This window comes from Pongo pygmaeus, chromosome 1 (assembly GCF_028885625.2).
Source record: "Pongo pygmaeus isolate AG05252 chromosome 1, NHGRI_mPonPyg2-v2.0_pri, whole genome shotgun sequence".
NCBI classification, from domain to species: Eukaryota; Metazoa; Chordata; class Mammalia; order Primates; family Hominidae; genus Pongo; species Pongo pygmaeus.
In genome coordinates, this window is record NC_072373.2 from 51,374,855 (window position 1) to 51,400,238 (window position 25,384).

A 25,384-nucleotide genomic window follows, 5' to 3' on the forward strand; every position below is an offset into this window, starting at 1 on the left:
CTGAGCCTAACCCTGCTGTTCAGCCCTGAGTGACTAGGGAAAATGGGAAGAGGATTGCCATGGCATGTCCATCTTCTTGCTGCTTGGATAGATCATACAGCTAATGAGTTAAGCAGGGGAGCTAATTCTGAAGATGATGAACTAAATGTTGAAAACAAGTTTGAAAAGAAATTGCTGAGCTGTACACTTAAATATGTAATGTACTATTTGTTTGTTGCACTTCGATAAAAAATTTCTTAAAAAAGCAATTATATCCAATCCACATTTTCAAAGAAAAGTGCTTTATTAAGAAACTTCACAGTATCTTATCATATTGGTATTCACATACATTAATTATTTCTCTATCTTTGTCACTGCATCTACATAGTAGGCAAAGACCACACCAGTCAAAAACTATTCTTTATTAGAAACGTTAACTGTCAAGAAACTAATGAAACTTCAATATTATACAGTAAGTGACTAATAAAACAAATATAATTACATTATAGAAATTTATATTTCTACATAGCTTGAACACTAAAGTAGATACCATTTATATACTACTATGTGCCAAGTACCGGGCCAAGTACCTTATATACCTCATATAATTCTCATAATAATCTTCATGTATTAGTTCACCAAACAAATACATCTGCCAGGCCTTGTGTTAGATGCTAGATTCAGTAGTACATAAAAAGTCCAAGTCCCACCACCAGTGGTTCTATTACTATACCCAAGAGAAAAGTGAGGCTTATTCAGGTTACCAGTGGCACTCACAGTCACTGTGGCAGACTCTGTAGACTAACCAACCCCACGTCCATTCCCAAACTCTTCCTTGCATGCCTCTACCTCAGACCCTAAAAAGCTAATTACTCATCTGCCAGCCAGTCTTTCAGCTCGACTTAACCACATAACCTAGATTTGGCCAAAGACATAAGCAAAATTATCTTGTCCTGATAAAAGCTGCCTTTGCCCTTCCCTCCTTTCTCCCAGCCCACCATGTGGATATGATGCCTCAAGCTAAAGCAGCCAGGTTTTTTTTATGAGAAAAAGGTCAAAGAATCACAGAGATTCCAGCCCTGGCATCGCTGAACATTACTATAATTACTGTCACTGAAAAAGATTTCTCATTATGTGAGAAAAATAAACCCCTTTGTAGTTTTGCCACTGTTATTACTTAAAGCTAAATCCATTCCTAACAGATACGTCACACAGCTAGCAAGTGGGGAACCAAGATTTAAACTTAAATCCAGCTCTCGACAAAGCATCAAACTGGGTAACTTTTCTAAGAACATTTACTCCAAACTATAAATAATACATTTTCCACAAATAAGTGCTTATTCCAAAGCCAGACAGATAATTTACAGAAACATCAAGAAGTCACCTGAGAACTCTGTTTTCGTGCATCTTTTACTTGGTTGCTGCACTAAATAAGCTTGTGATAACCCTTTCCTGACTTTTAAATACAGCTTTGTAGACATTGGTCTATAAGCAATAATGCCCTTTGAGCTTCTCAGAAGCATTAAGCTTTAGAATTAATAACATTAAACTTTCCAATTTTCCTAGAATATAGTAATGGATAAGAGTCTGACTCACTTTCAATTAATAAATTATTAACTTTATCTTAATCATCATACTAAGACCGAAATCTGAGAAGAAAAATGTCTTCTGGTAGCAGGAACAATAACAGAAGATATATTTTATTAAAAGAAATATCTCAGACCATTGGAAGAACATTACTTATCTTCCTTAAATACATTAATAAATGTCTATTTATTAAATTATAATTAATATAAATCATAATACATTTAAAATAGTAGTGCATATTCGGGTTAAATTTCTTTTTGAGATGGAGTCTCACTCACCAAGGCTGGAGTGCAGTGGCGCAATCTCAGCTCACTGCAACTTCCGCCTCCCAGGTTCAAGCGATGCTCCTGCCTCAGCCTCCCAAGTAGCTGGGATTACAGATGTGCACCACCACACCTGGCCAATTTTGTATATTTGTTTTAGTGGAGATGGGGTTTCACCATGTTGGCCAGGCTGGTCTCAAACTCCTGACCTCAGGTGATCCAGCCACCTCGGCCTCCCAAAGTGCTGGGATCACAGGCATGAGCCACCGTGCCTGGCCCATATTCAGGTTAAATTTCAAAGACAAATTAAAATTTGATTTAAAAAGTCAATCTTTGCTCTCTATTTACATTAAACAGTTCAAGGCAATGGGGGATATATGGTTAAATGGTAATTTTCTAGAATCCTCTAGAATGAGCATCCATAATACATTCCATTTAAATCATGTGTACATGACAAAACAGTATGTATACTCTTGTGGAGAGTCAGGGGTTGATTCCACAAATGCATTTAAAATGTTTCAGCTGTGCTAGGCCCTAGGCAAAGGTGACAACTCCCTGTTTTTTTTTAGTCTACTGAAAGGTACTTATATGTCAGTTATTGTATATATATGCCCAAGTGCCCTAGCAATTCAGAATTTTTTTAATAAAATAGAAACACAGATGGTGACAAGCCAGAAAAGCTTCCCACTAAAGCTTCCCAAAAAAAACTCCTTTTGTCTTCCCCCTTCTTCCAACTGCTCTCCACTGTCAATATCAAATATCAATATCTTCGTCTCACACCAAAGTGGCTATTATTAAAAAGTCAAAAGGCTATTATTAAAAAGTCAAAAAATAACAGGTGCTGGCAAGGTTGTGGAGAAAAAGGAACACTTATACACTGTTGGTGGAGTCTAAATTAGTTCAACGACTGTGGAAAACAGTGTGGCGATTCCTCAAACCTAAAAACAAAAATACCATTCAACCCAGCAATCCCATTACTGGTTATATACCCAAAGGAATATAAATTGTTCTATCATAAAGACACATGCACCTGTATGTTCCCTGCAGCACTATTCACAACAGTGAAGACACAGAATCAACCTAAACGGCCATTATTGGTAGACTGGATAAAGAAAATGTGGTAAATATACACCATGGAATACCATGCAGTCATAAAAAAGAAGGAGATTATGTCCTTTGTGGGAATATGGATGGAGTTGGAGGCCACTCACCTTAGAAAACTGATTCAGGAACAGAAAACCAAATACCACATGTTCTCCCCTATAAGTGGGACCTAAATGATGAGAACACATGGAAACATAGAGGGAAACAACAGACACTGGGGCCTATTGGAGGGTGAAGGGTGGCAGGAGGGAGAGAATCACAAAAAATAGCTAATGGGTACTAGGCATAATACCCAGGTGACAAAATAATGTATACAACAAACCCCCATGAAACAAGTTTACCTATATAAGAAATCTGCCATGTGCCCCGAACTTTAAAAAAAAAGAAAGAAAAAGAAAATGCAAAAAGCTAGAAATTCCAGAAGACAAAAAATAAATAAACAAATTTAACTTAAAAATAAAAAATAGAGTCTTCATCTCAAGTTCAACCTCTCTCCTAAACATCTCCATCCAGATTTCCAATAAAGTTCATAAAACTCAGTATCCAAAAGTGATTTTGTATTCTGAAACTTTGCTGAAGTTGGTTATCAGCTTAAGAAGCTTTTGGGCTGAGACTATGGGGTTTTCTAGATATAGAATCATGTCATCTGCAAACAAAGATAATTTGACTTCCTGTCTTCCTATTTGAATACGCTTTATTTCCTTCTCTTGCCTGATTGCCGTGGCCAGAACTTCCAATACTATGTTGAATAGGAGTGGTGAGAGAGGGCTTCCTTGCCTTGTGCCAGTTTTCCAGGGGAATGCTTCAGCTTTTGCCCATCCAATATGATATTGGCTGTCATATATGGCTTGTCATATATGGATTTGTCATATATGGCTCTTATTTTGAGGTATGTTCCTTCAATACCTAGTTGATTGAGAGTTTTTAACATGAAGGGATACTGAATTTTATCAAAGGCCTTTTCTGCATCTATTAAGATAATCATGTGGTTTTTGTCTTTAGTTCTGTTTATGTTATAGGTTACATTTATTGATTTGCATATGTTGAACCAATCTTGCATCCCAGGGATGAAGCCAACTTGATCATGGTGGATAAGCTTTTTGATGTGCTGCTGGATTCGGTTTGCCAGTATTTCACTGAGGACTTTTGCATTGATGTTCATCGGGCATATTGGCCTGAAGTTTTCTTTTTTTGTTTTATTTATGCCAGGTTTTGGTATCAGGATGATGCTGGCCTCGTAAAATGAGTTAGGGAAGAGTCCCTCCTTTTCAATTGTTTGGAATAGTTTCAGTAGAAATGGTACCAGCTCCTTTTTGTACCTCTCATAGATTTCAACTGTCTGGTCCTGGGCTTTTTTTGGTTAGTAGGCTATTTATATTACTGCCTCAATTTCAGAACTCATTATTGGTCTATTTAGGGATTAACTGCTTCCTGGTTCAGTCTTGGGAGGATGTGTGCATCCAACAACTTACCCATTTCTTCTAGATTTTCTAGTTTATGTGCATAGAGGTGTTTACAGTATTCTCTGATGGTTGGTTGTATTTCTGTGGGGTCAGTGGTGATATTCCCCTTATTATTTCTGATTGTGTCTATTTGATTCTTCTCTCTTTTCTTCTTTATTAGTTTAGCTACCGGTCTATTTTATTAGTTTTTTCAAAAAACAAAACAAAACAAAACAAAAAAACAGCTCCTGGATTTATTGATTTTTTGAAGGGTTTTTCATGTCTCTGTCTTCTTCAGTTCTGCTCTGATCTTGGTTATTTCTTGTCTTCTGCTAGCTTTGGGGTTTGTTTGCTCTTGGTTATCTAGTTCTCTTAGTTGTCATGTTAGGTTGTCAATTTGAGATCTTTCTAGCTTTTTGATGTGGGCACTTATTGCTATAAATTTCATTCTTAACACTGCTTTAGCTGAGTCCCAGAGATTCTCACATGTTGTCTCTGTTCTTATTAGTTTCAAAGAACTTCTTTATTTCTGCCTTAATTTCATTATTTACCCAGGAGTCATTCAGGAGCAGGCTGTTCAATTTCCAGGTAGTTGTGGTTTTGAGTGTGTTTCTTAATCTTGAATTCTAATTTGACTGGACTGTGATCTAAGAGACTGTTTATTATGATTTCAGTTCTTTTGCATTTGCTGAGAAGTACTACACCTCTTCCCCTCAAATTGCCTCCAACTATTTCCACTTCAGCTGGTAAATACCACTATCTACCTGGTCCCTACCAAAGAAACCTTGGAGTAATCTTTCATTCAACCCTATCTCACCCATATCTAATCAATTTCCACATAACACCAATAAATTAAAAAGCAAACAGCAGAAATAGAGAAAATAGAAAACAAAGACAGATTCAACAAAACCAAAAGCTGGTTCTTTAAAAAAAAAATTGACAAAAATAGACAAATCTATGGTGAGACTGATCAATTAAAAAAAAAGGGAGAAAGCAAAAATAAATAAAAAATTACAGAGCAGCATAACTACAAATCCAGCCAAATAAGAAATGTGGGGGGAAGAAAGGAAGAATATAAAAAAATAAATTTTACATCAGTAAATCTGAAAACATAGATAAAATGAACAACTTCCTGAAAAAAGTACGTATGTGTATTTGTACATATAAAAAATTAATTCTAAAATATGAAAAAAGGGGGCCAGAAATAGCCAAGAAATTTTTGAAAACCCTTACCAAGGTAAAGGGCCTTTCCTAAACAGAGATCCAAGCTTATTGAAAGTGCAATTGAAGCAGGAAAAGACAGGGAGAACACCGGAACTACTATGCAGGAAAAAACCTTTGAGACAAGTGGCATTACAAGCAAGTGGATGAAGTATAGACTATTCAATCAATGGTATCAGGATAGCTGGTTATCAATTATTTTGAATCAATAAATACATACACACATGTATACACACAGAAACAAAGGATTACCACCTTGTACTATACAGAGCAGATTAAAGAACTAAATATGAAAAGTAGAACTTTACAACTTTTTGAAGAAAATAGACAAGTATTTCTTCACAACATCTAGGTAAAGAAAAATACACTTCAGGGCAAGTATTACAAACTATAAAAAAACGACTAACAAATTCAATTACGTTAAAATTAGAAATATCTGTTCATCAAGAGAGGTAATTTAAAAAGTACAAAGAAAAGTCACAGATCAATAAAAAGAATATGTACAATGCATAGTTGTACAATGCATAGTTGTACATATTGTATGTTAACTAACATACAATGTAAGTTAGTTAACTTAGAATTCATATCTAGGATTTATGAAAAAAATCAATATGCGAAAGTCAACCTAATTTTTTTAACTGGCAAAAGACATTAACAAGTAATTTGTAGAAGAGCATATGAAAATATTCTCAATCTCATCACAAATCAGGGAGATGCAAATTAAACAACAGGATACCACTTCATACTCATCAGATAGGCTAAAAAAATTAAATTCTGTCAAAATAAAACAAGGATATGGAACAGCTGGAACTCACATATACTACAGGCAGAAATATTTGAAGGACAACGTACCTACAACCCACCAATTCTTCTCCTAGTATATACTCCAAAAAAACTCTAACATGTGCACAAAGACACACAAAAACGTTCAGGACAGCACAGTTTATAATAGCCACATAGTGAAAAGAGCATTTCACTTCTGCCAGGACCCAGCGGGAGTAAAGGCCTAGGACCCCTTGATGTGTGAGTTTCCCTGTTGGATCTACCGAGTTAGAAAAAAAAATATTTTGTAAACTTAAGTGTTGATGTTACTACTTGTTTCAAAACACTCTAAAAAATATATAAATAATATGAATACATCAAAGTATGAAATAAAAGCAAACGCACTAAACAAAATACTATATAAAACTCATGACCACCTCTTTACTGTTTATCTAATAGGAAGCATAGCAAAATCCTTCTACTGGTCTAGAAAAGCCAAGATTCTAATAAGATTATAACAAATTATGTTTGTTGGAAATAAAACAAAAAAATTATCATCCTTCTCTTCCAGGGCCACTCTCCTAATAAAGGTAAAAATAAAAAAGAAACAAACCATTCCTAGGAAAAGATACTAAGTTTCTCAATTTGTAATTCCATTAACAATTACTTAATTACAGATACATTTGAATTTATAAGAATGCAAAAAAAAAGATCTAGGACCAGAATGAGTCACAGATTTTTAAATTCAGAGTTATAAGGGACTTTAAAGAGTATCCTCTAAATACACAGAGAAGCATGTCTTCTCTATAATATCTGATTAATTCTGTTCAATTTTATTTAGTAAAACTGTATTTTTATTCTAGAAGTCCATAAAACAGTATACTCTTAATAAATCTTCATTTTATTAAAGCTTAAGTCATCCAAAAGCATTAAAGAAAAATACTGGCAAAAAATTCCACCTCTCTGCTAGTTTAGGTTGGTTTACTTGTTGTGTGAGAAAATATCAGAGGTATAGATTTAAGAAGATGGAGGCATGCTGAAATTTAGAGGAGTCTCTAAAAGTCTGTTGTTTGTTGCAACTGACTGAAAACTGACAACATGTTCCCAGATGAATGCTTTAATATTCACTAAATGACAAGTTTTCACAGTGGATTTTGACAGCAACTCTGATCATGTCAGGAAGATAAAATGGGGTATTTTTTATACATCTTCAAGAACAGAAAACTTAATGTTGCAGTAATATTTTCATTAAAATACTTCTGTTTCATGTGTTTCAAATAAAGTGCAAGCATTTTTCAAAATAAAATTACTCAAAGTATAGGAAAGAATTATTCAAGATGTTGCATGCTTAACATTTGCCTATATGGCAATACAAATTAAATAATTAAGTAGCCACAAAATAATGACCCTCCTCTCTTTTTAAAAATATCATTGAAACCTGGAGATAAGTTTAACTTTTTAATCAATTAATACACAAATTCTTTATTCACATCCAACAGCTTCTTGAGATTAAACGCTGTTTTGATTCATAATGATTACAATCTATAGGTTTTTAAAGTTTATCACTTGAGCTTGGTAGCTATTCTGAGTTTAATACTAAAAATAAAGCAGCCCCAGAAGGAATGAATAAAATAACTTAAAGCTGTTTGTCCCAAAAGAACAAATACTTTGAAAACATATTCTAAAACATAAAATTTGCCTTCATCTTAAAAGCCCTTAACATTAATCCAAATGTTTAATGAGGCCTATAAGTGGGTCATATTTGTCCAACCCAGGCTGAAAATTTGTATACAAATTGTTCCTCAGAATTTTCAACCAAAAGTTATAAATACCAAAAGAAGGATTAATAATGGAAAGTCTGACCTAACACTAGCCTGACTACTATGACCTTCTACTTAGTAGTATCCTACTGCTTACTGTTCATACCACTCAGAGTTAGAATGAATCTTTAGTTCTTTTAACTCGAAAGATGCAAATAAATATCAACTTTTTCTCTCAATTGTGCTTTAAATATAACTTATCAAATTGTAAGATGTCAGTTCATACCACCAGGGACTTATGACATGAAAATTAAACAAAAATAACAATGTTTTTAAAAAATCCTCTCAAATAGCATTCTTTTCCACTCTTTTCCTATATGATACTAATACCATTAAAATCTTAATTCAGACTTATATTCAAATTACGTAACATGCCACACATAAACTGAACTAAATTTTAACACCAATGTATTTCCTAAGCAAACTGTTAGCTTAGGATTTTGAAGTTTCAAGAGAGTAACAATTTTACTGAAATATTCAGATATGTAAATATTATCCATAACCTACAAATCATCACTTTCTACTCATTCAAGCGCACTTGATTTAGGATAGTAAAAGAAAACAGATGAGGTTCAATGCCTGGTTGCACAACTTTCACATATAATCTGCCATGTGCCACTTACCCTCTCTGAGCATCAGTTTTCTTTTCTGAAAAATGGAGATGATCAACTTTCCTGGCCTACTTCACCAAGTAGTCAGGATGACTTCGCGACATAAATTATACAAGTGTTTTATTAACTCTGAAAGCAGAACTCAAATATAGTATTACTATACTATTTCACGCACATTATTTGAAAAATACCTATTCTTATAATATTTTAGGTGTTTCATATTGATAATAATATATCAGGAGAGCCAAGTGTTCGCAGCACAGCCTCAAGAAGCAGACAAAACTACAAGGTCTAAGTATCTTCTGTCCCTGAGCCCTTTCTATATAGCTAGTGGCACAGGTCAAGGTAACTACAGGGACTTCAGTACAACTGCTCACTCGCTGCCAATGGTGTCAGTCTTGCCTGCTAGCTGCTACAAAAAGTACTGAGCCCTTAGCTCTGGGCTCCTCAGCTGCCACACAACTCATGCAAGCGTAACCACCATGAAGGGCCATCACTTCTCTCCACTGAACTTATCGGAAAGAAAACTGGTACTACTATGCTGATACTCCTGCTGTTTGCTGTGCTTTAAAAAATTGTCTAGCTTTCATCACTAAGTCTTATCTACTTTTATCACCTATGAAGTTGTGGTAAGCCAATCAGCTTACTTAGTCATTTCCTCTAAAACTGTGTTACTCCTTGCATTCTCTATGAAATCCAGGTTCTCACCTAAACAAAACAACAAAAAAAAAGGTAGAGCGAGCAGTGTGCTGAGATAGACAATGACTTTTTGGAAAGCCAAAAGGCAATGTCACTATGACTATTAAAACAAGGATTCCCTAAGCAAACACAGATGGGATCAGCACCCAAAAAACTGGCGCCAGAAATTGAGCTATGGGAGCCCTGAAGCAGGTAGCTGGTTGAAAGCAAAGCAGTCTGATTAAAACCAGAAGTGCCTCTATAGAGTCAGATTCCTCCATAGAAATCAATCCCCCTCTACTAGAGGAACTAAGAATCTGAGTGGCAACCTTAGAATAAATTACTCCTTCATTGCCTCCATTACATAACCTTGTACCTTTGTACCCTGATTTGCTATCCTTTAAAGATAAAGGGACCAGAGATGCAGCCAAAGTCTTTCCACCCACGGGGAAGACTTCAGGAAGAAAGGTCAAGGTGGGCAATCCAAACTTGTATGGTTCTTTTAGATACTGACACTAACGAGAGCTGGCAGCCTACAGTGGATTCTCACCAACTGAATTCAGTTGTTGTCCCTGTTGCTCTGGGTGTTCCAGACATTGTGACCATGACTGAATCAACTGCACAAACTAATGAGACCTGGTATGCCATCTTGGATATTGCTACTGTCTCTTTCTCAATCCCTTGGGTACCAGAAAATTAAGATCAGTTTATTTTCAGATTCCAAAACAGATTTACTGAGCAGCCATGGGAGTATCTGAATTCTCCTGCTGTTTGCATCAATGCTGAGATGTGGAACAAGCCTTTCTCCCTTGGCAATGGCTTTGGAAGAGATGCTGACTCACATGAGGGTCCAGGGGTGGTTCATTAATCCTGATGAGATATAGGGACTAGCCATCGAGGTCAAATTCTCAGGAGCAATGCTGACTGCCCTGAGACAATAAAGGAAAAATTACTTACCCTGCAGCCCCCACCTACCAAAAGGAAGCCTGGCACATAATTGGACTGTTTAGGTATTGAAGACAACATGTGCCTCATCTAGGCTAAACTACCCAGAGGACATGCAGGCTTCTCGTTCCACATAGCAGTGCAAGTACTTTTCCCTGAGAGTGGAATTCATGCCATAGAGCAAATGGTCAGAAATCTATCCTTAACTTTAGTTACCACAGTCAACGGGGCTGTGCAAACTCTGGAAAATCAGCAGGTCAGCTTAAAACTCCTTTGCACAAGTCATAATGCATAACATACTGGCCTAAACTACATGCTGGCTGACCAAGATATGTATGAATTAATACCACTGCTCAGATGGAACAATCCATACTTCCCATAAGGAAGGGAGCTAAATGATTATCTGAAGTAATATCTACTAGTACTCTCTGGGACTTTACTCAATTTGTTGAGTCCAGAATCCTAGGGTACATGGTTGAGGTGAATACTGCAGGTTGGCCTCATTCTGTTGATAATTGTCCTCATCAAGTGTTGTATGAGATAAACTGAATGAATTTTTCCTCAGCACCTGACAGCATATCTAATCTGAATTGCTGATGGGGTGGTATACTCATATGAAAACTTGAGTTCAACCAAGAATGTGTATGGGCAAAGGTCAGACTGTCAGGAAAGACCGTCTGTCATGGGCCCCAAACATCCTTGTACATCCTTACCAACTATGCCAAACAACAAATGCACCAGCCATCCTCTATCTTTGAGCTGCTTCTGTAGCTAGTTATGTAGGCAATCCAGTAGGTCAAAGAACTGCAAAGTAGGTCTCAGCATTCCTTGCCAGCCTGTATGATAACTGGCAAATAACAATACAAAACAAAACAAAACAAAAACTTGCTCTTTTGCTCTTTACACAATATCCTGGCCGTTGAAACCTTTAAAGGAAATTCTAAAGGTAAAGGGAAGTTCAATAAATCTAAATATTTATTTTAATGGTTTCAATATTATATTTTGCCATATATCACATACAACCGATATGCCTTAACATCACTTGAATTCATTGCTAAACAGAAAATAAGTAAGCAGAAATATTTCAGTAGCTAAAGAAATAATTTCAAATACATCCTTTCACAAGTAAAAATAATTTCTGTTAGTCATTTTACTGTTCTAAACATATTTGCCATAAGTTAAGTAATATGACCATTAGAAAGGTGATCTGCTAACATAAATCTTCCAGCTAGTTAAGGGCTGCAGCATAACTCCTTCGAGATATGATTATCTTCTAGATCCAAGACTATGTGTATGAGTTTTAGCAAAAAAAGATGATTCATAGATTTTCATTTTCACTTTTAATATTTCAGAACGTGCCTACTGGTACAGCCTGATGAAACTGAAATAAAAATGACAACTTATCTGGAAGACAACCAGCAACCAATCACCAATCAAACTGAACAAATAATGCCTTCTCTGCCCCATTTCCTCTTCTGTCAATTTTAATAAAATCATAGCTCTCAGTAGTCCTTGCCATCCTGGTACTCAGCACTCCTTGCCCCAATTTTAATAAAATCGAGAGAAGAGAAAATGGGGCAGAGAGGACATTCCAGGCAGCACTACCTATAGATGGGAGGTACTGTTTGGTCCTCACACTCATTATAAAGCTTACATTTCATGGATGGTCAGAGGTGGCTGGCAATTTTCAATATGTCAAAATAAGGTGTTTCTTACAAATTTCTAATTTTTAAAATATTGGAACACTGTAACTTAAATTAGATATCTAGTTCTACAAGTCAGAGTAAGACTTTCACAGATCTACCAATAAAGCTCTACTGAGGCATTTTTAGACATGAGATAATTCACTTGCTCCCTGCTAGAGGAATATAAAGTTAAAAATATATATATTTCTTACACAATTTCACAAATTTGGACAACACACCATAGAAGACGCCAATCATTGAAAACCCTTCTTTAAAAACGCAAATATCTGCCAGAAAATCTGGCTTATCTCAACTGATGGACACTATTTATGAAGAACAAAGTTCAAACACAGAATCACTAAGCAAAAAGCTTCTCTTCTGACCAAAAAAAAATAGAGAGAGCATGGACTACTATGTAAAAGAAGTGCCTCAGAAAGGAAAAGCAGATATCTATAATAATGTGTTCAGTGTCTATATTAGATGCTTGCTTGTATACTAAAAACAACAGTAAGACACTGTTTTTACTGTAAGTTTTCCTAGTACCTTTCAAAACTGTCTTGCCACAAGACTCCCAAAATCACCACTATCTTTCTATTTTGGTTAAAAATATTTTGTTGGGGATCCCAAGGGAAGAAAATGACTTGAAGCCAGAAGTGCAACAGCAGCCTGGGCAACATAGGGAGACCTTGTCTCTACTAACTAACTAAATAAATAAATGAATAAATAAATAAATATATAAATTTCAATTAGCCAGGCATAGTGGTGTGCAACTTTGGTCCCAGCTACTTGGGAGGCCGAAGCAAGAGGACCACTTTAGCCCTGGAGTTTGAAGCTGCAGTGAGTCATGATGGCACCACTGCACTCCAGCCTGGGCAACACAGCAAGATCCCATCTTAAAAATATATATATTGTGATTTCATTAATGGAAGTAAGGGTAATCTTGCTGTTACTGTTGTTGCCATGGTTGTTGCATTGTGTGCATGTGTGTTTTGATGTTGGTAAACGTGCCTTAAACACAAATCAATTTCATTTAAGAATTATTAAATCAAACATCAGTCACAAATCCCCTAGATCTTTGAATGATCTAGAAAAATGAAACAGTTATATGAATATGTAAGCAGTCTGACTATTTAAAATTAAAAATATATTCTACATTTTCCAACAATAGCCATGTAAAATTTGTCTGTCAAACAGATTGACAGGAAGTCAAGCTAATCAACTGAAGAGATAATATTTAGAACTGTAAATCTACTCCTTCAAGAAAAATCGCACTGAGTCATAAACCAATTGTTATAAAGGATTCTTGTGTCTGAATAGGTGAAAGATTCCATACATTTATTTATAATGTGTTTGTCATTTGTGAAAATTGCCCAGTGAATAAAGTCAAATCCTTGCGTACTACAAGGGTACCTAATATGGTGTGAAAAATTACTATTTTCACACTATACAGCAGTAATAACAAAACATTCTTCAAAAATTCTAAAATCTGGCATGTATAAATCTCATTATAAAATCATTTTAAAGAAAGCTGTTGTTAAATAAACATCCAACTATTAAATGGACCAGATACCACCAACATACATAATGTTCAAGTAAGCCCAGGGTAGGCACCTACATTCCAAGATATCCACTTACAATATTTGTTAGGATAAAACAGAATAAAGGAAAGAAAAAAAATTGTTTTTGCGTTTTCTTCACCTGTTTCTTGAACCACTTCAGAATTATGAATGACATTAGACCATTAAAAATGTCTCCTAGAGTCACATGCTATATTTATCACCACTGTGTTTCCAATGCTCAGAACACCATAGGCACATAGCAGGCACGCAAATACTTGCTGAATGAATGAAAATATAATGCCTGCTTAACCCTGTTTCATCTTGATAAACTTAAAAAACATTGGTAAAAAGCTGCCTCTAAATGCTAATATAGAGTCCAAAAAAAAACCAGCAGAAATTTGAACATTTGTTGTATCAACTGACTAACACACACGTTTAGGACATTATTAACTAAAATGTTTATTTACTATAAGTCAGAAACATTTCAAACTATAATATTTAGAGGGTCAGCATGCATAATACTCAATTGGCTGCAATTAAATTAAATCATCCTAGAATACCTCTTTCATTGTATCTTTCACTGTATCATTCTTTTTTAAAAAAACATTTCTGATGATTCTTCACAATCTTTACAATAAATTCCTTAGCCTGGAATTACAGGCCCCTATCTATTCAACGGAAATTTACTAAACTCCTTCTTTGAACCAGGCAGGTACTCAGAATGGTTCAATTAAAGAGCTCATAGCCTAGTGAAGTAGTAGTATTCCAAAACATCTTCCAGAGACATCGCCACATGAAAAATCAAGAAAAATCTGAAGTTTCAGGCTACCAATGCAACCTCTAAAGACGGGTTTTCCAGATGGGAGTTAAAGGGTTGATTTTTCATTTCACAAATACCACCATTTTGGCAGCTATAAAGAGAATGAATCAGAACCTCATGCCCCACTTATTTCTGCCAAACTGGCCCATTTTTGAGTTTCAGAAATCCTATTATAATTTCACCTACCACAATGGCCTCCTCTCAAAGCCAAGCACAAATCCCTATGCTTCCATGAGGTCTCATTCAAACCAAAGGAGACATCCCCTTCCTGTAGAAGGCCTATACTATGGTATACTCTTGTGGCACTAAGGGCCTTTCTTACATTGTTAATGACTACTATCAATCGGGATTATAAAGTCCTTAACAACAAAGTCTGTAGTAGATTCCTCTGAATCTCCCATTATATCCAACACAGTTTTTTTCCCATAATAAGCCTTCTCCGAGTACAACAAATAACTGTAATCAGTTGTACTATATTTTACGGAGCCATTAAAGTATGTAAAAAATTATAAGTAGATGGTTAGCACGTAATAAAACAAAGAACAAAGAGTTTGAAAGTAACAGTTTCTAAAATCCGGAATACAGAAGTAATGTTTCCAAAAAATAATTCCAAAATCCCTGCATTTTTTTCCAGATTAATTACTTTTAATACATGTAGAAATCAATGGCCAAAGGCCTGGCAGCAAGAATACAAACCAGAAAACCAACCCCACGTCGTGAACCATAATCATGGTTTTGGGCTGTAACAGGAAAGCTCAATCTCTCTCTCTCACATGCGCACACACATACACACACTTTTATTCACATCCATTCTCCCTCTCTCCAGTTCAAGGCCTAAGAGATTAAAACACCCTTGTCCATTTAGACACAGAAGCCAAAATAGGTCGAACTACTTAATATTTAATATATGATCTAAATGAAAGAGACAAATCAAGAATGGTGAAAACATTATTAATGTATGTGCAAGAACACCTTTCTAACTGAAAGCTGACCATCATTATCCACATCTCTAATTCTTCTTGGAGTTACCATCTTGAAGTAAAAAATATTCATTACAGCCAACTATTGAGAAGTTGATTATTCTGATGCCCTGCTATTCACTTCTACCTGTTGCCTACCTTTTTTATTATTTCACTCTTTATTTCCATCAACAGAGGTAAACCTGAAAATATCTACCCATATTTGAACATATCAAGTATATAAAGCCATTTTAAAATTATATATATATCATTTTTTTCTATTAAAACAAGAAAAAACAGAATCCTAACAAATGAAATCATTTCATTAACTGACAAAGTTTAATGAAGTCTCTCCTTCAATTCAACCACTTACCCTCACATGTCATTTTTAAAGAACTGATTCGCTTTACTCTGTCAAATGTTAACAAAACACATTTTAAATTGGGTTCATAGATTAGTCCATCATCCAGTGAAATTTTTCAAATAATCATTTCTTCAGTTCTTCAGTAATGGCACTACATGAAAGCTAAAAGTCATACAACACCACAAGTTTAGAAGTTTATTTTTTTGTTGTTGTTTACTTCAGTAATCTTATCATTGTTATTGAGGAGCTGCTCACAAACATAAATAACATGGGGGGAAAAGCACTGGAATATGATACAGAGGATAAAAGTCTTAACCCACTTTACCAATAACTTTCTGTGTAATGGGTAATCAATCTCTGAGTCTTAGTTACTTCAAATACTAAGTGAAGGTGTTAGATTCCGTGATAGATACCCAGTATCAAAAGTTCACTCAATTCTAACGTCTTGTGAAATAAATAATCAAGTCATGCTGTATACATTGAGAGTTTACTGACAGGAACTTTGGGATGCTATGGATTAGTTACCTCCCAGAGCAGAACCTCACTAGTAACGCATGATTAACTCCTAAGACACCCTTACTGAAGAATCTTCATGGAAGAGGGCACTATTGAAAAGAAGTCAATGATCAATTAATCTGAAATCAAAAATACCAAGAAGTTTTTATCTGCTTAGAGTTACATGTCAAGTATATGGTTGACCTAACAAAAAAACTAAGATAATGCTTAGTTTGCCGGATTTGTTGTTGCTGTTTTTCTGAACTATTGAAAGATGATGCTATGGTCTAAGAGTCCAATTTATAATTAGTTATCTCATCAAAGTAGCATGGTGATTATCATGTGTTTAAAGTTAATAGGAAAACTACAGAAAATGGGTGACCTTCTTGGTTTGGTAACTGGTCCTATTTTGACCTTTTCCATATAGATATCTCTCTTACACTAGAAAATAAGTCAATCATATTATGAATGTATATTTAAGGCATCATTTTATAAAGCATTTTATAGACAGTTTTTCCTATTAGAAATCAACATTAAAAAATGTGTGAGCTATAAGCCCATTACTTATTTACACTTTTATTTTTAGTAAATGACTATATGAACATAATTTATTTAATAAGGCTGTGAATTTGTTTTCTCAAAGTAAAAATTAAATGTCCTCTTACTGAAAATACTCCATGTGTGTTCTCATTGCAATTCTTCCACAAGCAAAAGCAACACATCATTGGACTACCTCCCTAAAAGATTATGATAATTATCAAAAATTAGTACAAGGTCAAAATTATCAGCAAGAAAATGCTGTACCCAAAGGGGAAAAATGTGTTAAATAACAACAACAAAAATTATGAATTCTAGCCCTGTCTCTATCACCACCAAGCAAATGCAATCTTCTCAATGCCCTTCCTATACCATCTGTCAAGTGAGGAAAAGCCTGCCCATTCCTCAAGCAAACTGTTACAAAGGAAAGAAACCTCATCCAAACCTCTTCTCTCATATTTTCATCTAGCTATACAGTTAGAACAACAGGTCTCAGCACACATCCTGAATAAATTACTTTAGAATAAGGAATAAAATGTTAGTAACAATAATGATTCTAAATTATGATACTTCATTATTGATTAATTTTCTCTATGATGAAAAGGCTTTTAAATATTAGTACAAACTGAATGCTTACTTTCAACTGGAAACACCCCCCGCAAAAAAAGGGAGGTTTAGAAATCATGATTCTCTCTGGCCGTGATTTTTAAGGTTTCTAAATTTTATGTTTATATGTACTCTTCTAGCAAAATGAGCATCAATATGCTTTACTGACATTTTACACTTATCATTTTGTACTTTTCCAAAAGTTTCCACAGATATCTTCTCAAAACATCACAGTGGAGTGAGTGGGAAATAATTTCCAGATTAGAGACAAGAAACTCCAAAGAAAGAAGTTACACAACTTAACCAAAATTACACAAGGAGAAAGCAAAGAAACTCAGGTTTCCTGACTCCTATAAATCAGGTTTAAGTTCAGTCTACTTTGTGTGTTTACACACACGTGTCTGCACACATACACACACATACACACACACACACACACACACTCCTGTGTAACTGTAGCTTCTTCCTGGCAACAGGAAGACTGCAGAAATCTGCATACAAACAAAATTTTCTTAAACTCTGTAAAGCCACAATTGAAGGCTAGGGTTTCATAGACTATAAAGGCAGTCCTCAAGACCACAGAAAGACTGTTTAGCCCAAAATCCAACCACATCCTGGAGAGTCTGTGCCAGCCTCAGGTCCTAAAGTCCCTTGATTTTCCTACATGAACACTTCTATTCTGTTGGAGCCATCCTCATGCATCTTGCTCTACACCAAAAATAATCCTTTTTTTAGAGCATTATACCACTTTACTGTTCAAGAATCTGTATGAATTCTCTGTCACTTAACTGTTAGACCAAATTTAAATTCATCTTAAGAATTCAAGGCTTACTGGATAAAAAAATAAAGCAAACATAAAGGCCCATAATGAAGAATGTCTATTTAAGTTTTGAAAAGCCATGTATGTTTTACGTTTTTAAAAAATGTTTCACACACACAACACACAAATTTCCTAAAATCCACTGTAACTTGAAAACTACATGAGGATAGGTTTCCAAATAATGTTTTCATTTAAGAAATCACTATAGTATAGAATGCCTAAAAATGCAAGGCCTTATATTAGAATTGGCAACAGAAAATGTAAAGATTAATATATTTCCTATACTCAATGAGTTTAAATTACAGCAGTTGAGAAGAAATAAGGACAAACTTATATGAAATTACAGTATGTTTTTATATTGACCATATTCCATATCAAATGACAGTCTCAATTTTCTAAAAGGCTTTTCCTTAAAAAAAAAAAAGGAGGGGTATCAATGATATCAAATGCTTTTCTGTTCTATTAAGCTTATCTCACAAATTTTCTTACTGAACCAAATGAGATAATGAATCAAATAGCTAGATCTCTTCCATTATATCATCTTTATATGCTCAGATAAACCTTCATCAGTCGTGACTGATGACTCTTTAACTGTACCATTAGTTTTAATTTTATTGAAGCTTTGTGTATCTACATCCATAAGTGCTCTTCAAACTCTGCTCTTTAAAACACTAGAATTCCAGGAGTTGTTAATCTGTATTCCATGACAACAACAACAACAAAAAAAAAACGGCAGGGAGAGGGTCCATGAACAAATGAGTCTGTAAAATACTGGGCAAAATAAAGTCAAGTTGGTTTCTTAGCTTTAAGACTTCTCAGGGATCCAATTACACTAAAGTGCACTGTAAACCCCAAAAGAGTACCCGATGCAGATTTTTCCAAACTTGTCTAGCCACAGAATTCTCCTACAGAATTTCTATTATCTTGGAAAAGTCTGGTAATCTGTTGAACATAGTTTGGTCAATACTTGACCAACATAACATCCTTTGGGCCAAATTTTTGCAGGCTTTGATATTAATGTAGTAACTCAAGAGCATGAACTGAAAGATTCCTATTCATTTCAATTTAAAAGTAAAAAATGTTAAAAACAGGACTATAAGTCTAAGTGGGAAGGCAGCTAATATTACTTTAATTCTTCCATAGTCATTAGTCTATTAGTTATTAGGGCTTGAGTCAATTTATAAAGTTGTTCTTTCTCTTATTTAGTGATTTTCTTCATTAAACTCTACTTTAAAATTTATATTGCTACTCCTCTGTGTTTTCTGATGTATTTTCCTTATAAATCTTGGCTACCTTTTTATTTTTAACCTTTCCAGGTTGATTTGTTCTAAGAATATCTTTTGAAAGCAGCACATAGTTGAGGATCTCTCTTTAATGAGTCCTTCTTTTAAAGGGAAATTTAATATACTGTATACAAATTGTTTTGTTGACACTTGTCTTTTATATTCTTAATTCTTATGTTTCTGTGCTATTTTTTTTCATCTCTTGCCACATGGATGATGTTTGCTTGCTTGATTTTGTCTAGCCATTTAGAAAACAAACATATATCTTTTCTTATCTTAATTCCACTAATGGTGATTCCAAGTTGTTTAAAGGCCTCCTTTAACCAGACTTTTGTTCATTATCAAAGTAAAACTGAAATCCTTCTTCTGGCACACAACCCAAGGTTAGCTGAGGAACTGATCATGCCATCACTCTTTCCTTTCCCCCAACACTTCATTCCCAGTTCTCAGATTATAAGTTTTATAACCATACCCTTTTTAAGTTATTCTCACATTTTGTACTATTTCTCATCTTGCAAAACAAGTATTTAGTCTTGCTTCTACATTTATTTCAATGCTTTTTCTCAACGATTTTGTACAAACATGTCCCTTTCCCAAACTCTTAATAGTACATTTTCAAATAATTTTTAAAGAGCTCATATGTGATACATTTTCTCTGAACGTTGAAAATAAAAAAATATAATTCTATTGCCATCATACATGAACAATAATTTGGCTGTGTATGCCCTTTTTTAGCCACAATCCTCTGCTTTGATTTTGTTAGGTCTCTGAAGTAATTGTTCCATTACTTCTGGCATTTTGTGGTACTGAAGAGAACACTTTGATCCCTTCCAATTCTTGGCTGAAGAACAGTAATTTACTTTCATCAATTATTGGTTCAGAACCGTGTGTTTACCTACTACTACTTAATATAGTACTTGCCTGAAGTAAATCAAGCTAGCAATGTGAATCACTACATAAAGAGCATAATAAGGAAATTATTTTATCTACTTTTATCATTTCTACACAAAATGTGTCTTTTGCTCTGTGATCAATAAACAAGTCTGCTGATTCTCTTGTAAGTTTCCTTTAATGGTAAGTCCCTTGGTTATTTAAATCAATAATCACACATTTTCAGCCGGACATAACCTGCCCCCTACATACTGATGATTTATAAACCTGTAGCTCCAGAATCTCATTTCCAATTCTATTGTATCTTTCTGCCTAATATCCTAAACCCAACATGTCTAAAATCTTGAACACTCTAAACTGTTTCTACTCTGTATTTCCTTTCTTAGTGAATGGCATTTTCATCCAGTCACCCCCTACATTGTTATCCAGTCATCCCCTATGGTCCCTAGGTCATACCAGAAACTTTTACTCCCTTACCTCTACATAAGTCCTCAACTCCTACTAATTCTACCTCACAAACATCATCACTCTGCTTATCCCAGACCCTCATGATCCTTGCTACTATTAAAACCTACTAACTGCTCTTCCTGATGTTAGTAATGAAATTCTTATTCTACATACCCATTATATATATATATGATAAATCTAAGATGAAAATCTATGTCATAAGCCTGCTTAAAACCCTTTAATGAATAAAACATAATCTCTTCAACCTCACTCCTTACTTGCCAGCTACTTTCCCTCACATAAGTACCATACTCTGGCCTTAATGTGAACCATTTATACTTCCTCCAAATGCCAAGTTATTTAATACCTATGTGCCTCTGACACAGACAATGGCATCATACTGAAATACTCAACCCAGCTAGTCAGCCTGGTCAATCTTGCTTGGTACTCAGGTAGCCTTTTTTAAAATACCTATTTTAAGCATTTGTCTCATGTATTTAAATGAATCAGTTGTCTGTCCACCTTAGGCCCTATCCATTACCTATATATTAGCAACTACTACTCAAGGGCTGAATATGTTTGCTCTTCATTTTTATACCTTCGGCACACATGAAGATCCAATAAATTTTGTTGAATAACTAAACACAGTTAGAAAACAAAACGAGAGATTAAAAGACTACAGGTCTAACCATCAGGAAACCTTAGTTTAAATTCACATGAGCACCTGCTTTCGATTAAAGACAACATATCCGCCCTGTGTCTCAGTTCCCTCCCCTCTAAAGGAAAGTTCATAATGAGTACATAGCATGAGAAGACAGAGCAAGGTCTCACATCATTATCTCTGAAACAACAAATCGAATCAGGGCACTTTCTACTGTAAAAGAATGGCTGGAAGAATAAAGTATTAACAGTTCTCAAGAGTTTTAAGCAGCACACAAATGCAAGATAGTATTATTTCTTCTGCTTATCTTTACAGAAGAGTTTCCCTACAAGCATGTGAAAGACAAATGATACTTATTCAGCCCTTTTAAAGTATGTCCAAAAAGCTTTTGATAGACTTTGTATTTGTTTAGGTTAACTGTGGACACAGAATGCTATTACAAATTCCCCTTACGTTTTCATATGTCATTCAGTTAGTCACACAGCAACAACTAAAGTCTGGCAAAAGCACATGCTCACTAAGCTAATCATTCAGCTGTAATACTAGAAAAATCATGACAACCAAACTGACATAAAGAGCCAAGATAAATAGCTTGGCCCCATCTTCAAAACCAGATTTAAAAAACATTCTACTGAATTCCTTGTACTAAATAATTCATAGTATGAATTTCATCATAACGAAGTTGATAAGGCCTTACGGAATACGGGCTAGTACTTGGAAATACTTTCATTAGTATTAATTATTTATGGTAAGGTCATTTGTTTTTAAAAGCCTTTGGTCTGTAACAAGTACTCAATAACAGAAAAATCACACACCAAAAATGAAAAACACATTTAAATAAAAGAAAAATTTAATGGAATTTTCAAAATTAACACATGGTTTTACATTTAATCCTTATAGAAAGACTTATCAACTGCTCATATTTATTCATTTAACAAATATTGTTTGCATACCTACTCTATTACAGACACTGTTCTATGCATTGATTATTCCTGAACTTTCAAAATCCTCTCTTCTTTACATACTACAGTTTACAACAAACCATAAAGTAGTTTTAAAAGCTTTCCTATCAGGCATGGTATGGTGCCTCATGCCTGTAATCCTAGAACTTTGGGAAGCCACGGTGGGAGGCTCACTTGAGTCTCGGAGTTTGAGACCAGCCAAAACAACACAATGAGACCCCCATCTCTACAGAAAATTAAAATATTAGCCCAGTATGGTGGTTCACACCTGTGGTCCTAGCTACTCGGGAGGTAAGGTGGGAGGATCACTTGAGCTCAGGAGGTTGAGGCTGCAGTGAGCTATGATCCTGCCACAATGCTCCAGCCTGGGTGACAGAGCAAGACCCTGTCTCAAAAACAAAAACAAAAAAAACCCCATGCTTTCCTATCCATTATTCCTCTTGATGCTGCTAAAAACCGGACAAGGAAACTGAGGCCCTGATCTCAATGGTAAAGCAATGACTGACTCTAGCTCAGGTCTTCTGATGTCCTCTGCAATGAACTTTTTCACTAACCCCCACTTAGGCCCTGACTGCATTCTTAGGACCTGAGTTAGTCATAACAAGAGTCTGTTTAATGTATAATTGGGTTAGTAGGACACAATCGATGTTTAGCAACAGAAATTTAGTCTGTTACTTTACTTCTTGGAAAACTCACTGCCTTCCTCCCCCTCCTACCCACCTCCCCACGTACACAAGAAACAAAGAAGCATAATACTTGTATCTTTGAGATTTTTTTTTTTACCAAGCATAAACGTCAATGCAAATTAAGATTTCAAAAATGTAAAATTAAGAAAGGAAGGAAAAAAGGAAGTATATAAAAGTCACTGCCTCATAAATATAAAACTATCCTTGTACTTAATAACAAGATGTTTCAATGTACTTACAAGGTAAATCAAAGTTATATTTTATGTTTTAAAATTTACCTCTGGGAAACTAAATTTAATTGGTTATATATTTTTATACCTCAGAACTGAACTATGCTTTGAATGGATGGTACAAAGTTAACCTAGGCAGCTGCTAAGCAAACTTTCTCACCAAACTCTGCCAAATTATTTCAATTCTGACCTGCACTATCTTGCAATTTCTCTCTTGCTCTTTTGAGCACAGACTATAAAATCATGCCAAACTCTGTGTGAATGTCTTTTAACATACATAAACATATACTAGAAATGAATGTACTTTCTCTGGCACACTTACATGTAAAACTATGATTTTATGGAAATACTATCCAAAGAATAAGAAAAATTAAAAGTAGGAATAATATAATGTTATGCTGATAAAGCTATCTAGGATGTTCTATAAAAAAAAACTTTAATTATAAAGGACCCTGACCAAATAAATGAAAATCTAATTAATACTGACTATAGGCTTTCAAAATGAAATTATATAATTGACAGCAGTTAAATTTTGTTTTCAGAAACCTTCTGAATCTGTGAAAATCCATATTCCAACTAAAGAATGGTAAAGTGTCATAAAGATGGTCTATACTAAGAGGCTTTAAAAACAGATTTATTAAGAATGGAAATGAGTATTTTATGTTGACAAGAAAAATACCTCACATATTATACTTAAGTCAGGCAGCAAATAACAAGTTAAATTTTACTTTCCTCCAGTATTCATTGGGCATTTATTTACCTTTCAAAAAAGCTGTCCTTTTTTTTTTTTTTTTTTTTTTAAAGACAGAGTCTCACTTTGACTCCCAGGCCAGAGTATAGTGGCACAATCATAGCTCACTATAACCTCAAACTCCTTTGCTCAAGCAATCCTCCCAGCTCAGCCTCCCAAGAAGCTGGGACTACAGGCACATACCATGATACCTGGCTAATTTTTTACTTTTTGTAGAGACAGGGTCTCCCTATGTTGCTCATGCTGGTCTTGAACTCCCAGTCTCAAGCAATCCTCCTACTTCGGCCTCCCAAAGTGGTAGAATTATAGACATGAGCCACCACATCTGAAAAACTGCAATTTTAAGTGGGAAAGAATGGACAAGGCCCCCAACACACCTTCTTTAGACAGACTCCTCTGCTGCTACATATCAGTCTCTCTACTGATGACACCAGAGCTCTACTCCAGGCCAGACCTCTCTGCTGAGCATGAGATATATAACCAATTGCCTATTAGACAGTGTCAGCTACATATCCCATGATATTCCAAATTCAGCATCATAGATGCATCTTCTCACCACCACACAAAGAAACTGTTACTTATTATTAACTTAGTTATGATCAATATAGATTTAATCAAGAATTGAGGGAGTTATTCTAAACTCTTTGCTTAAACAGGACTCTAAATTCTAAGCTGATGTGGTTAATATTTCTTCTCCTTTGCTCTTCAGCACTAGGCTCTATGATGACAACTTTATATATAACTAAGGCAAAACCTGCATTTCCTTATATCTTAGAACATTTCAACTCTAACTTCTCTAGCCAGCAACTAGGAATCTGTACAATTTTCATATTCCTGGGATTTGTAGGCACTATACACACAGGAGGACCTATCTGACTGTCTTAGCACCAAGATGGTATGTAAAGTTCAGCTGCAAACATATTTTGTATAAAGATATGAGATTTCTTAAACTATATTGGGACAAAGTTTGTTCCTCCTAAGTCTCATGATCATGCTCCTACTGCTTATGAAAAACTACAGGGTCAAAACTGAAAAAGAATTAGAAAATATTCCAACGGAAGAAGAGAGCAGAGCTCTTTATCTTTGGTGAAAAGACATCCTTGTCCTCAACTAGGCAGGAAACACCTAGACATAAATTAAGTGTCCAAAGAATCTGCAAGAAAGTTAAGTTTCTAGTTTATTTCATTTCATTTTAATAAAAAGTCACAGCTACTCA

At 34.9% G+C, this 25,384-nt stretch overlaps 1 protein-coding gene across 1 annotated transcript in view; it reads right to left on the bottom strand.

Moving 5' to 3' along the window:
* NEK7 (NIMA related kinase 7) overlaps positions 1-25,384 on the bottom strand; it is a 157,116-nt gene that overhangs the window by 116,424 nt on the left and 15,308 nt on the right. The gene's annotated exons all lie outside the window — the stretch shown is intronic.